The sequence below is a fragment of the Phyllobates terribilis genome, unplaced genomic scaffold, assembly GCF_046119375.1.
Source record: "Phyllobates terribilis strain yellow unplaced genomic scaffold, ASM4611937v1 Scaffold_66__1_contigs__length_7565176, whole genome shotgun sequence".
In the NCBI taxonomy this organism is placed as follows: domain Eukaryota; kingdom Metazoa; phylum Chordata; class Amphibia; order Anura; family Dendrobatidae; genus Phyllobates; species Phyllobates terribilis.
Window position 1 is genome coordinate 6,712,853 of NW_027362826.1, and position 13,468 is coordinate 6,726,320.

A 13,468-nucleotide genomic window follows, 5' to 3' on the forward strand; every position below is an offset into this window, starting at 1 on the left:
GCCTATTATGACACGCGCAGCCAGCGTTCCATTGCCACATTCCATCTACTGCAGGCAGGATACCTGGCTGGCTGAATGTCGCTGAGAAGCTCACAGAGACCGCCATAAGCAACAGTTTAACAGAATGCCACAGACTAATCAACCAAACTTTTTGGGTTGGGTTCTCTTTTATAGTCTGCAGGCATTAAATGAAAGAAGTCAGTGTTCCAGCAGAAGGAGACAACGTTTCAGAAAAGGCATTGTAGCAAACCAAAAAAGAAATTTTAAGCGCAGCAGAGTAACCAGCGCACATACCTGTTAGCTCAGGTGAGTTTAAAAGGCTGCTGTTGATAACAAGGGCATTTGCTAAATAGATGGTGTGTGTGCAACAATATACTGAAAGGTCAATTATATTGTGCAGCTTATCTCACCACCTGTAGTTATTTAGGTGAAAGCTCCAAAATGCTTGCCTAATATGTCTGTTTATCCAAAAGGAAGTAAAAAGGGAGAGCTAGAAAGATAGCATTGCATCACATTACATGGCAATGCAATGCACAGTTGCTGAAGTTGAACCAAAATGAGCTTGTAATCTGGCTTCTGCAACTTTGAACATGAAAAATCCAATGAGGAGAAGAAAAGCAAAGCCAAAGAGTCCATCCCAAAATCCGACAAACAAGCAAAATGAACAAAAAACATTGAATTCAATTCTTTCTGATTTTAGAAACTGCATTAAAGAAGGGGTGCACCGGTCCTGGAGATACTGCAATACCAGGTCAATGCGTGGAGTGGACAGAGCAAGCTCTTTTTCCATCTCCCTGTTCTAAAAATCCATTTAATATATGGTCCCCAGATAGGGGACGTATCAGAAATTAAACTGATAAGAACAGATACTACACTTGATCTTAGCCAATAGGCCGAGAAGCGATAACCAGAATTGGTTTCAAACTACGGAGCCACCCAAGGATCCTGAAAAGTCCATTTGTGGAGATGAGCTCCTGGACTCCCGTTAAGAAGACATGTTGTCAACCTCTAGATCCCTTACATGCCTGCACTTTTCGGCTTGCTGCTGCTGCAATCCACGCGTTTTAGATCTGCATAACTCCACCTCTTTAAACACAGCACCTTCACCCCCTGCTGTTCCCACCCGCCTCAACACCGTTGGAAGGGAGGAGAACCAATTAAGGCGGGGGGTGGGGTGGAACGAGCAGCTGTCTACCCTTAGCAGGAGGGCTCCTGATTACATACCTCTCCTGCTGCTGCTGCTGCTGGCTGTCCAGCAGCAGACTGAAGGTGGCTGCTGCTGTGCACAGGTATATAAAGGCTCAGAGCCTATTATGACACGCGCAGCCAGCGTTCCATTGCCACATTCCATCTACTGCAGGCAGGATACCTGGCTGGCTGAATGTCGCTGAGAAGCTCACAGAGACCGCCATAAGCAACAGTTTAACAGAATGCCACAGACTAATCAACCAAACTTTTTGGGTTGGGTTCTCTTTTATAGTCTGCAGGCATTAAATGAAAGAAGTCAGTGTTCCAGCAGAAGGAGACAACGTTTCAGAAAAGGCATTGTAGCAAACCAAAAAAGAAATTTTAAGCGCAGCAGAGTAACCAGCGCACATACCTGTTAGCTCAGGTGAGTTTAAAAGGCTGCTGTTGATAACAAGGGCATTTGCTAAATAGATGGTGTGTGTGCAACAATATACTGAAAGGTCAATTATATTGTGCAGCTTATCTCACCACCTGTAGTTATTTAGGTGAAAGCTCCAAAATGCTTGCCTAATATGTCTGTTTATCCAAAAGGAAGTAAAAAGGGAGAGCTAGAAAGATAGCATTGCATCACATTACATGGCAATGCAATGCACAGTTGCTGAAGTTGAACCAAAATGAGCTTTGTAATCTGGCTTCTGCAACTTTGAACATGAAAAATCCAATGAGGAGAAGAAAAGCAAAGCCAAAGAGTCCATCCCAAAATCCGACAAACAAGCAAAATGAACAAAAAACATTGAATTCAATTCTTTCTGATTTTAGAAACTGCATTAAAGAAGGGGTGCACCGGTCCTGGAGATACTGCAATACCAGGTCAATGCGTGGAGTGGACAGAGCAAGCTCTTTTTCCATCTCCCTGTTCTAAAAATCCATTTAATATATGGTCCCCAGATAGGGGACGTATCAGAAATTAAACTGATAAGAACAGATACTACACTTGATCTTAGCCAATAGGCCGAGAAGCGATAACCAGAATTGGTTTCAAACTACGGAGCCACCCAAGGATCCTGAAAAGTCCATTTGTGGAGATGAGCTCCTGGACTCCCGTTAAGAAGACATGTTGTCAACCTCTAGATCCCTTACATGCCTGCACTTTTCGGCTTGCTGCTGCTGCAATCCACGCGTTTTAGATCTGCATAACTCCACCTCTTTAAACACAGCACCTTCACCCCCTGCTGTTCCCACCCGCCTCAACACCGTTGGAAGGGAGGAGAACCAATTAAGGCGGGGGGTGGGGTGGAACGAGCAGCTGTCTACCCTTAGCAGGAGGGCTCCTGATTACATACCTCTCCTGCTGCTGCTGCTGCTGGCTGTCCAGCAGCAGACTGAAGGTGGCTGCTGCTGTGCACAGGTATATAAAGGCTCAGAGCCTATTATGACACGCGCAGCCAGCGTTCCATTGCCACATTCCATCTACTGCAGGCAGGATACCTGGCTGGCTGAATGTCGCTGAGAAGCTCACAGAGACCGCCATAAGCAACAGTTTAACAGAATGCCACAGACTAATCAACCAAACTTTTTGGGTTGGGTTCTCTTTTATAGTCTGCAGGCATTAAATGAAAGAAGTCAGTGTTCCAGCAGAAGGAGACAACGTTTCAGAAAAGGCATTGTAGCAAACCAAAAAAGAAATTTTAAGCGCAGCAGAGTAACCAGCGCACATACCTGTTAGCTCAGGTGAGTTTAAAAGGCTGCTGTTGATAACAAGGGCATTTGCTAAATAGATGGTGTGTGTGCAACAATATACTGAAAGGTCAATTATATTGTGCAGCTTATCTCACCACCTGTAGTTATTTAGGTGAAAGCTCCAAAATGCTTGCCTAATATGTCTGTTTATCCAAAAGGAAGTAAAAAGGGAGAGCTAGAAAGATAGCATTGCATCACATTACATGGCAATGCAATGCACAGTTGCTGAAGTTGAACCAAAATGAGCTTGTAATCTGGCTTCTGCAACTTTGAACATGAAAAATCCAATGAGGAGAAGAAAAGCAAAGCCAAAGAGTCCATCCCAAAATCCGACAAACAAGCAAAATGAACAAAAAACATTGAATTCAATTCTTTCTGATTTTAGAAACTGCATTAAAGAAGGGGTGCACCGGTCCTGGAGATACTGCAATACCAGGTCAATGCGTGGAGTGGACAGAGCAAGCTCTTTTTCCATCTCTCTGTTCTAAAAATCCATTTAATATATGGTCCCCAGATAGGGGACGTATCAGATATTAAACTGATAAGAACAGATACTACACTTGATGTTAGCCAAAAGGCCGAGAAGCGATAACCAGAATTGGTTTCAAACTACGGAGCCACCCAAGGATCCTGAAAAGTCCATTTGTGGAGATGAGCTCCTGGACTCCCGTTAAGAAGACATGTTGTCAACCTCTAGATCCCTTACATGCCTGCACTTTTCGGCTTGCTGCTGCTGCAATCCACGCGTTTTAGATCTGCATAACTCCACCTCTTTAAACACAGCACCTTCACCCCCTGCTGTTCCCACCCGCCTCAACACCGTTGGAAGGGAGGAGAACCAATTAAGGCGGGGGGTGGGGTGGAACGAGCAGCTGTCTACCCTTAGCAGGAGGGCTCCTGATTACATACCTCTCCTGCTGCTGCTGCTGCTGGCTGTCCAGCAGCAGACTGAAGGTGGCTGCTGCTGTGCACAGGTATATAAAGGCTCAGAGCCTATTATGACACGCGCAGCCAGCGTTCCATTGCCACATTCCATCTACTGCAGGCAGGATACCTGGCTGGCTGAATGTCGCTGAGAAGCTCACAGAGACCGCCATAAGCAACAGTTTAACAGAATGCCACAGACTAATCAACCAAACTTTTTGGGTTGGGTTCTCTTTTATAGTCTGCAGGCATTAAATGAAAGAAGTCAGTGTTCCAGCAGAAGGAGACAACGTTTCAGAAAAGGCATTGTAGCAAACCAAAAAAGAAATTTTAAGCGCAGCAGAGTAACCAGCGCACATACCTGTTAGCTCAGGTGAGTTTAAAAGGCTGCTGTTGATAACAAGGGCATTTGCTAAATAGATGGTGTGTGTGCAACAATATACTGAAAGGTCAATTATATTGTGCAGCTTATCTCACCACCTGTAGTTATTTAGGTGAAAGCTCCAAAATGCTTGCCTAATATGTCTGTTTATCCAAAAGGAAGTAAAAAGGGAGAGCTAGAAAGATAGCATTGCATCACATTACATGGCAATGCAATGCACAGTTGCTGAAGTTGAACCAAAATGAGCTTTGTAATCTGGCTTCTGCAACTTTGAACATGAAAAATCCAATGAGGAGAAGAAAAGCAAAGCCAAAGAGTCCATCCCAAAATCCGACAAACAAGCAAAATGAACAAAAAACATTGAATTCAATTCTTTCTGATTTTAGAAACTGCATTAAAGAAGGGGTGCACCGGTCCTGGAGATACTGCAATACCAGGTCAATGCGTGGAGTGGACAGAGCAAGCTCTTTTTCCATCTCCCTGTTCTAAAAATCCATTTAATATATGGTCCCCAGAGAGGGGACGTATCAGATATTAAACTGATAAGAACAGATACTACACTTGATCTTAGCCAAAAGGCCGAGAAGCGATAACCAGAATTGGTTTCAAACTACGGAGCCACCCAAGGATCCTGAAAAGTCCATTTGTGGAGATGAGCTCCTGGACTCCCGTTAAGAAGACATGTTGTCAACCTCTAGATCCTTTACATGCCTGCACTTTTCGGCTTGCTGCTGCTGCAATCCACGCGTTTTAGATCTGCATAACTCCACCTCTTTAAACACAGCACCTTCACCCCCTGCTGTTCCCACCCGCCTCAACACCGTTGGAAGGGAGGAGAACCAATTAAGGCGGGGGGTGGGGTGGAACAAGCAGCTGTCTACCCTTAGCAGGAGGGCTCCTGATTACATACCTCTCCTGCTGCTGCTGCTGCTGGCTGTCCAGCAGCAGACTGAAGGTGGCTGCTGCTGTGCACAGGTATATAAAGGCTCAGAGCCTATTATGACACGCGCAGCCAGCGTTCCATTGCCACATTCCATCTACTGCAGGCAGGATACCTGGCTGGCTGAATGTCGCTGAGAAGCTCACAGAGACCGCCATAAGCAACAGTTTAACAGAATGCCACAGACTAATCAACCAAACTTTTTGGGTTGGGTTCTCTTTTATAGTCTGCAGGCATTAAATGAAAGAAGTCAGTGTTCCAGCAGAAGGAGACAACGTTTCAGAAAAGGCATTGTAGCAAACCAAAAAAGAAATTTTAAGCGCAGCAGAGTAACCAGCGCACATACCTGTTAGCTCAGGTGAGTTTAAAAGGCTGCTGTTGGTAACAAGGGCATTTGCTAAATAGATGGTGTGTGTGCAACAATATACTGAAAGGTCAATTATATTGTGCAGCTTATCTCACCACCTGTAGTTATTTAGGTGAAAGCTCCAAAATGCTTGCCTAATATGTCTGTTTATCCAAAAGGAAGTAAAAAGGGAGAGCTAGAAAGATAGCATTGCATCACATTACATGGCAATGCAATGCACAGTTGCTGAAGTTGAACCAAAATGAGCTTGTAATCTGGCTTCTGCAACTTTGAACATGAAAAATCCAATGAGGAGAAGAAAAGCAAAGCCAAAGAGTCCATCCCAAAATCCGACAAACAAGCAAAATGAACAAAAAACATTGAATTCAATTCTTTCTGATTTTAGAAACTGCATTAAAGAAGGGGTGCACCGGTCCTGGAGATACTGCAATACCAGGTCAATGCGTGGAGTGGACAGAGCAAGCTCTTTTTCCATCTCCCTGTTCTAAAAATCCATTTAATATATGGTCTCCAGATAGGGGACGTATCAGATATTAAACTGATAAGAACAGATACTACACTTGATCTTAGCCAAAAGGCCGAGAAGCGATAACCAGAATTGGTTTCAAACTACGGAGCCACCCAAGGATCCTGAAAAGTCCATTTGTGGAGATGAGCTCCTGGACTCCCGTTAAGAAGACATGTTGTCAACCTCTAGATCCCTTACATGCCTGCACTTTTCGGCTTGCTGCTGCTGCAATCCACGCGTTTTAGATCTGCATAACTCCACCTCTTTAAACACAGCACCTTCACCCCCTGCTGTTCCCACCCGCCTCAACACCGTTGGAAGGGAGGAGAACCAATTAAGGCGGGGGGTGGGGTGGAACGAGCAGCTGTCTACCCTTAGCAGGAGGGCTCCTGATTACATACCTCTCCTGCTGCTGCTGCTGGCTGTCCAGCAGCAGACTGAAGGTGGCTGCTGCTGTGCACAGGTATATAAAGGCTCAGAGCCTATTATGACACGCGCAGCCAGCGTTCCATTGCCACATTCCATCTACTGCAGGCAGGATACCTGGCTGGCTGAATGTCGCTGAGAAGCTCACAGAGACCGCCATAAGCAACAGTTTAACAGAATGCCACAGACTAATCAACCAAACTTTTTGGGTTGGGTTCTCTTTTATAGTCTGCAGGCATTAAATGAAAGAAGTCAGTGTTCCAGCAGAAGGAGACAACGTTTCAGAAAAGGCATTGTAGCAAACCAAAAAAGAAATTTTAAGCGCAGCAGAGTAACCAGCGCACATACCTGTTAGCTCAGGTGAGTTTAAAAGGCTGCTGTTGATAACAAGGGCATTTGCTAAATAGATGGTGTGTGTGCAACAATATACTGAAAGGTCAATTATATTGTGCAGCTTATCTCACCACCTGTAGTTATTTAGGTGAAAGCTCCAAAATGCTTGCCTAATATGTCTGTTTATCCAAAAGGAAGTAAAAAGGGAGAGCTAGAAAGATAGCATTGCATCACATTACATGGCAATGCAATGCACAGTTGCTGAAGTTGAACCAAAATGAGCTTGTAATCTGGCTTCTGCAACTTTGAACATGAAAAATCCAATGAGGAGAAGAAAAGCAAAGCCAAAGAGTCCATCCCAAAATCCGACAAACAAGCAAAATGAACAAAAAACATTGAATTCAATTCTTTCTGATTTTAGAAACTGCATTAAAGAAGGGGTGCACCGGTCCTGGAGATACTGCAATACCAGGTCAATGCGTGGAGTGGACAGAGCAAGCTCTTTTTCCATCTCCCTGTTCTAAAAATCCATTTAATATATGGTCCCCAGATAGGGGACGTATCAGATATTAAACTGATAAGAACAGATACTACACTTGATCTTAGCCAAAAGGCCGAGAAGCGATAACCAGAATTGGTTTCAAACTACGGAGCCACCCAAGGATCCTGAAAAGTCCATTTGTGGAGATGAGCTCCTGGACTCCCGTTAAGAAGACATGTTGTCAACCTCTAGATCCCTTACATGCCTGCACTTTTCGGCTTGCTGCTGCTGCAATCCACGCGTTTTAGATCTGCATAACTCCACCTCTTTAAACACAGCACCTTCACCCCCTGCTGTTCCCACCCGCCTCAACACCCTTGGAAGGGAGGAGAACCAATTAAGGCGGGGGGTGGGGTGGAACGAGCAGCTGTCTACCCTTAGCAGGAGGGCTCCTGATTACATACCTCTCCTGCTGCTGCTGGCTGTCCAGCAGCAGACTGAAGGTGGCTGCTGCTGTGCACAGGTATATAAAGGCTCAGAGCCTATTATGACACGCGCAGCCAGCGTTCCATTGCCACATTCCATCTACTGCAGGCAGGATACCTGGCTGGCTGAATGTCGCTGAGAAGCTCACAGAGACCGCCATAAGCAACAGTTTAACAGAATGCCACAGACTAATCAACCAAACTTTTTGGGTTGGGTTCTCTTTTATAGTCTGCAGGCATTAAATGAAAGAAGTCAGTGTTCCAGCAGAAGGAGACAACGTTTCAGAAAAGGCATTGTAGCAAACCAAAAAAGAAATTTTAAGCGCAGCAGAGTAACCAGCGCACATACCTGTTAGCTCAGGTGAGTTTAAAAGGCTGCTGTTGATAAAAAGGGCATTTGCTAAATAGATGGTGTGTGTGCAACAATATACTGAAAGGTCAATTATATTGTGCAGCTTATCTCACCACCTGTAGTTATTTAGGTGAAAGCTCCAAAATGCTTGCCTAATATGTCTGTTTATCCAAAAGGAAGTAAAAAGGGAGAGCTAGAAAGATAGCATTGCATCACATTACATGGCAATGCAATGCACAGTTGCTGAAGTTGAACCAAAATGAGCTTGTAATCTGGCTTCTGCAACTTTGAACATGAAAAATCCAATGAGGAGAAGAAAAGCAAAGCCAAAGAGTCCATCCCAAAATCCGACAAACAAGCAAAATGAACAAAAAACATTGAATTCAATTCTTTCTGATTTTAGAAACTGCATTAAAGAAGGGGTGCACCGGTCCTGGAGATACTGCAATACCAGGTCAATGCGTGGAGTGGACAGAGCAAGCTCTTTTTCCATCTCCCTGTTCTAAAAATCCATTTAATATATGGTCCCCAGATAGGGGACGTATCAGATATTAAACTGATAAGAACAGATACTACACTTGATCTTAGCCAAAAGGCCGAGAAGCGATAACCAGAATTGGTTTCAAACTACGGAGCCACCCAAGGATCCTGAAAAGTCCATTTGTGGAGATGAGCTCCTGGACTCCCGTTAAGAAGACATGTTGTCAACCTCTAGATCCCTTACATGCCTGCACTTTTCGGCTTGCTGCTGCTGCAATCCACGCGTTTTAGATCTGCATAACTCCACCTCTTTAAACACAGCACCTTCACCCCCTGCTGTTCCCACCCGCCTCAACACCGTTGGAAGGGAGGAGAACCAATTAAGGCGGGGGGTGGGGTGGAACGAGCAGCTGTCTACCCTTAGCAGGAGGGCTCCTGATTACATACCTCTCCTGCTGCTGCTGCTGCTGGCTGTCCAGCAGCAGACTGAAGGTGGCTGCTGCTGTGCACAGGTATATAAAGGCTCAGAGCCTATTATGACACGCGCAGCCAGCGTTCCATTGCCACATTCCATCTACTGCAGGCAGGATACCTGGCTGGCTGAATGTCGCTGAGAAGCTCACAGAGACCGCCATAAGCAACAGTTTAACAGAATGCCACAGACTAATCAACCAAACTTTTTGGGTTGGATTCTCTTTTATAGTCTGCAGGCATTAAATGAAAGAAGTCAGTGATCCAGCAGAAGGAGACAACGTTTCAGAAAAGGCATTGTAGCAAACCAAAAAAGAAATTTTAAGCGCAGCAGAGTAACCAGCGCACATACCTGTTAGCTCAGGTGAGTTTAAAAGGCTGCTGTTGATAACAAGGGCATTTGCTAAATAGATGGTGTGTGTGCAACAATATACTGAAAGGTCAATTATATTGTGCAGCTTATCTCACCACCTGTAGTTATTTAGGTGAAAGCTCCAAAATGCTTGCCTAATATGTCTGTTTATCCAAAAGGAAGTAAAAAGGGAGAGCTAGAAAGATAGCATTGCATCACATTACATGGCAATGCAATGCACAGTTGCTGAAGTTGAACCAAAATGAGCTTGTAATCTGGCTTCTGCAACTTTGAACATGAAAAATCCAATGAGGAGAAGAAAAGCAAAGCCAAAGAGTCCATCCCAAAATCCGACAAACAAGCAAAATGAACAAAAAACATTGAATTCAATTCTTTCTGATTTTAGAAACTGCATTAAAGAAGGGGTGCACCGGTCCTGGAGATACTGCAATACCAGGTCAATGCGTGGAGTGGACAGAGCAAGCTCTTTTTCCATCTCCCTGTTCTAAAAATCCATTTAATATATGGTCCCCAGAGAGGGGACGTATCAGATATTAAACTGATAAGAACAGATACTACACTTGATCTTAGCCAAAAGGCCGAGAAGCGATAACCAGAATTGGTTTCAAACTACGGAGCCACCCAAGGATCCTGAAAAGTCCATTTGTGGAGATGAGCTCCTGGACTCCCGTTAAGAAGACATGTTGTCAACCTCTAGATCCTTTACATGCCTGCACTTTTCGGCTTGCTGCTGCTGCAATCCACGCGTTTTAGATCTGCATAACTCCACCTCTTTAAACACAGCACCTTCACCCCCTGCTGTTCCCACCCGCCTCAACACCGTTGGAAGGGAGGAGAACCAATTAAGGCGGGGGGTGGGGTGGAACAAGCAGCTGTCTACCCTTAGCAGGAGGGCTCCTGATTACATACCTCTCCTGCTGCTGCTGCTGCTGGCTGTCCAGCAGCAGACTGAAGGTGGCTGCTGCTGTGCACAGGTATATAAAGGCTCAGAGCCTATTATGACACGCGCAGCCAGCGTTCCATTGCCACATTCCATCTACTGCAGGCAGGATACCTGGCTGGCTGAATGTCGCTGAGAAGCTCACAGAGACCGCCATAAGCAACAGTTTAACAGAATGCCACAGACTAATCAACCAAACTTTTTGGGTTGGGTTCTCTTTTATAGTCTGCAGGCATTAAATGAAAGAAGTCAGTGTTCCAGCAGAAGGAGACAACGTTTCAGAAAAGGCATTGTAGCAAACCAAAAAAGAAATTTTAAGCGCAGCAGAGTAACCAGCGCACATACCTGTTAGCTCAGGTGAGTTTAAAAGGCTGCTGTTGGTAACAAGGGCATTTGCTAAATAGATGGTGTGTGTGCAACAATATACTGAAAGGTCAATTATATTGTGCAGCTTATCTCACCACCTGTAGTTATTTAGGTGAAAGCTCCAAAATGCTTGCCTAATATGTCTGTTTATCCAAAAGGAAGTAAAAAGGGAGAGCTAGAAAGATAGCATTGCATCACATTACATGGCAATGCAATGCACAGTTGCTGAAGTTGAACCAAAATGAGCTTGTAATCTGGCTTCTGCAACTTTGAACATGAAAAATCCAATGAGGAGAAGAAAAGCAAAGCCAAAGAGTCCATCCCAAAATCCGACAAACAAGCAAAATGAACAAAAAACATTGAATTCAATTCTTTCTGATTTTAGAAACTGCATTAAAGAAGGGGTGCACCGGTCCTGGAGATACTGCAATACCAGGTCAATGCGTGGAGTGGACAGAGCAAGCTCTTTTTCCATCTCCCTGTTCTAAAAATCCATTTAATATATGGTCTCCAGATATAGGACGTATCAGATATTAAACTGATAAGAACAGATACTACACTTGATCTTAGCCAAAAGGCCGAGAAGCGATAACCAGAATTGGTTTCAAACTACGGAGCCACCCAAGGATCCTGAAAAGTCCATTTGTGGAGATGAGCTCCTGGACTCCCGTTAAGAAGACATGTTGTCAACCTCTAGATCCCTTACATGCCTGCACTTTTCGGCTTGCTGCTGCTGCAATCCACGCGTTTTAGATCTGCATAACTCCACCTCTTTAAACACAGCACCTTCACCCCCTGCTGTTCCCACCCGCCTCAACACCGTTGGAAGGGAGGAGAACCAATTAAGGCGGGGGGTGGGGTGGAACGAGCAGCTGTCTACCCTTAGCAGGAGGGCTCCTGATTACATACCTCTCCTGCTGCTGCTGCTGCTGGCTGTCCAGCAGCAGACTGAAGGTGGCTGCTGCTGTGCACAGGTATATAAAGGCTCAGAGCCTATTATGACACGCGCAGCCAGCGTTCCATTGCCACATTCCATCTACTGCAGGCAGGATACCTGGCTGGCTGAATGTCGCTGAGAAGCTCACAGAGACCGCCATAAGCAACAGTTTAACAGAATGCCACAGACTAATCAACCAAACTTTTTGGGTTGGGTTCTCTTTTATAGTCTGCAGGCATTAAATGAAAGAAGTCAGTGTTCCAGCAGAAGGAGACAACGTTTCAGAAAAGGCATTGTAGCAAACCAAAAAAGAAATTTTAAGCGCAGCAGAGTAACCAGCGCACATACCTGTTAGCTCAGGTGAGTTTAAAAGGCTGCTGTTGATAACAAGGGCATTTGCTAAATAGATGGTGTGTGTGCAACAATATACTGAAAGGTCAATTATATTGTGCAGCTTATCTCACCACCTGTAGTTATTTAGGTGAAAGCTCCAAAATGCTTGCCTAATATGTCTGTTTATCCAAAAGGAAGTAAAAAGGGAGAGCTAGAAAGATAGCATTGCATCACATTACATGGCAATGCAATGCACAGTTGCTGAAGTTGAACCAAAATGAGCTTGTAATCTGGCTTCTGCAAATTTGAACATGAAAAATCCAATGAGGAGAAGAAAAGCAAAGCCAAAGAGTCCATCCCAAAATCCGACAAACAAGCAAAATGAACAAAAAACATTGAATTCAATTCTTTCTGATTTTAGAAACTGCATTAAAGAAGGGGTGCACCGGTCCTGGAGATACTGCAATACCAGGTCAATGCGTGGAGTGGACAGAGCAAGCTCTTTTTCCATCTCCCTGTTCTAAAAATCCATTTAATATATGGTCCCCAGATAGGGGACGTATCAGATATTAAACTGATAAGAACAGATACTACACTTGATCTTAGCCAAAAGGCCGAGAAGCGATAACCAGAATTGGTTTCAAACTACGGAGCCACCCAAGGATCCTGAAAAGTCCATTTGTGGAGATGAGCTCCTGGACTCCCGTTAAGAAGACATGTTGTCAACCTCTAGATCCCTTACATGCCTGCACTTTTCGGCTTGCTGCTGCTGCAATCCACGCGTTTTAGATCTGCATAACTCCACCTCTTTAAACACAGCACCTTCACCCCCTGCTGTTCCCACCCGCCTCAACACCCTTGGAAGGGAGGAGAACCAATTAAGGCGGGGGGTGGGGTGGAACGAGCAGCTGTCTACCCTTAGCAGGAGGGCTCCTGATTACATACCTCTCCTGCTGCTGCTGGCTGTCCAGCAGCAGACTGAAGGTGGCTGCTGCTGTGCACAGGTATATAAAGGCTCAGAGCCTATTATGACACGCGCAGCCAGCGTTCCATTGCCACATTCCATCTACTGCAGGCAGGATACCTGGCTGGCTGAATGTCGCTGAGAAGCTCACAGAGACCGCCATAAGCAACAGTTTAACAGAATGCCACAGACTAATCAACCAAACTTTTTGGGTTGGGTTCTCTTTTATAGTCTGCAGGCATTAAATGAAAGAAGTCAGTGTTCCAGCAGAAGGAGACAACGTTTCAGAAAAGGCATTGTAGCAAACCAAAAAAGAAATTTTAAGCGCAGCAGAGTAACCAGCGCACATACCTGTTAGCTCAGGTGAGTTTAAAAGGCTGCTGTTGATAAAAAGGGCATTTGCTAAATAGATGGTGTGTGTGCAACAATATACTGAAAGGTCAATTATATTGTGCAGCTTATCTCACCACCTGTAGTT

At 44.8% G+C, this 13,468-nt stretch overlaps 10 non-coding genes across 10 annotated transcripts; all 10 read right to left on the bottom strand.

Moving 5' to 3' along the window:
• Positions 1-714: 714 nt before the first annotated feature.
• On the bottom strand, positions 715-905 carry LOC141193558 (U2 spliceosomal RNA). The gene has a single exon (XR_012266465.1). It is a non-coding gene; the product is annotated as a U2 spliceosomal RNA (small nuclear RNA).
• Positions 906-2,021: 1,116 nt separating this feature from the next.
• Positions 2,022-2,212, bottom strand: LOC141193559 (U2 spliceosomal RNA). Its single transcript, XR_012266466.1, has one exon. It is a non-coding gene; the product is annotated as a U2 spliceosomal RNA (small nuclear RNA).
• A 1,115-nt stretch (positions 2,213-3,327) lies between these two features.
• LOC141193597 (U2 spliceosomal RNA) lies at positions 3,328-3,518 on the bottom strand. The gene has a single exon (XR_012266503.1). It is a non-coding gene; the product is annotated as a U2 spliceosomal RNA (small nuclear RNA).
• Positions 3,519-4,634: 1,116 nt separating this feature from the next.
• Positions 4,635-4,825, bottom strand: LOC141194269 (U2 spliceosomal RNA). Its single transcript, XR_012267055.1, has one exon. It is a non-coding gene; the product is annotated as a U2 spliceosomal RNA (small nuclear RNA).
• A 1,115-nt stretch (positions 4,826-5,940) lies between these two features.
• LOC141193570 (U2 spliceosomal RNA) lies at positions 5,941-6,131 on the bottom strand. Its single transcript, XR_012266477.1, has one exon. It is a non-coding gene; the product is annotated as a U2 spliceosomal RNA (small nuclear RNA).
• Positions 6,132-7,243: 1,112 nt separating this feature from the next.
• LOC141194109 (U2 spliceosomal RNA) lies at positions 7,244-7,434 on the bottom strand. The gene has a single exon (XR_012266904.1). It is a non-coding gene; the product is annotated as a U2 spliceosomal RNA (small nuclear RNA).
• A 1,109-nt stretch (positions 7,435-8,543) lies between these two features.
• Positions 8,544-8,734, bottom strand: LOC141194110 (U2 spliceosomal RNA). Its single transcript, XR_012266905.1, has one exon. It is a non-coding gene; the product is annotated as a U2 spliceosomal RNA (small nuclear RNA).
• A 1,115-nt stretch (positions 8,735-9,849) lies between these two features.
• LOC141194270 (U2 spliceosomal RNA) lies at positions 9,850-10,040 on the bottom strand. The gene has a single exon (XR_012267056.1). It is a non-coding gene; the product is annotated as a U2 spliceosomal RNA (small nuclear RNA).
• Positions 10,041-11,155: 1,115 nt separating this feature from the next.
• On the bottom strand, positions 11,156-11,346 carry LOC141193595 (U2 spliceosomal RNA). The gene has a single exon (XR_012266501.1). It is a non-coding gene; the product is annotated as a U2 spliceosomal RNA (small nuclear RNA).
• A 1,115-nt stretch (positions 11,347-12,461) lies between these two features.
• Positions 12,462-12,652, bottom strand: LOC141194111 (U2 spliceosomal RNA). The gene has a single exon (XR_012266906.1). It is a non-coding gene; the product is annotated as a U2 spliceosomal RNA (small nuclear RNA).
• Between the last annotated feature and the right edge of the window lie 816 nt (positions 12,653-13,468).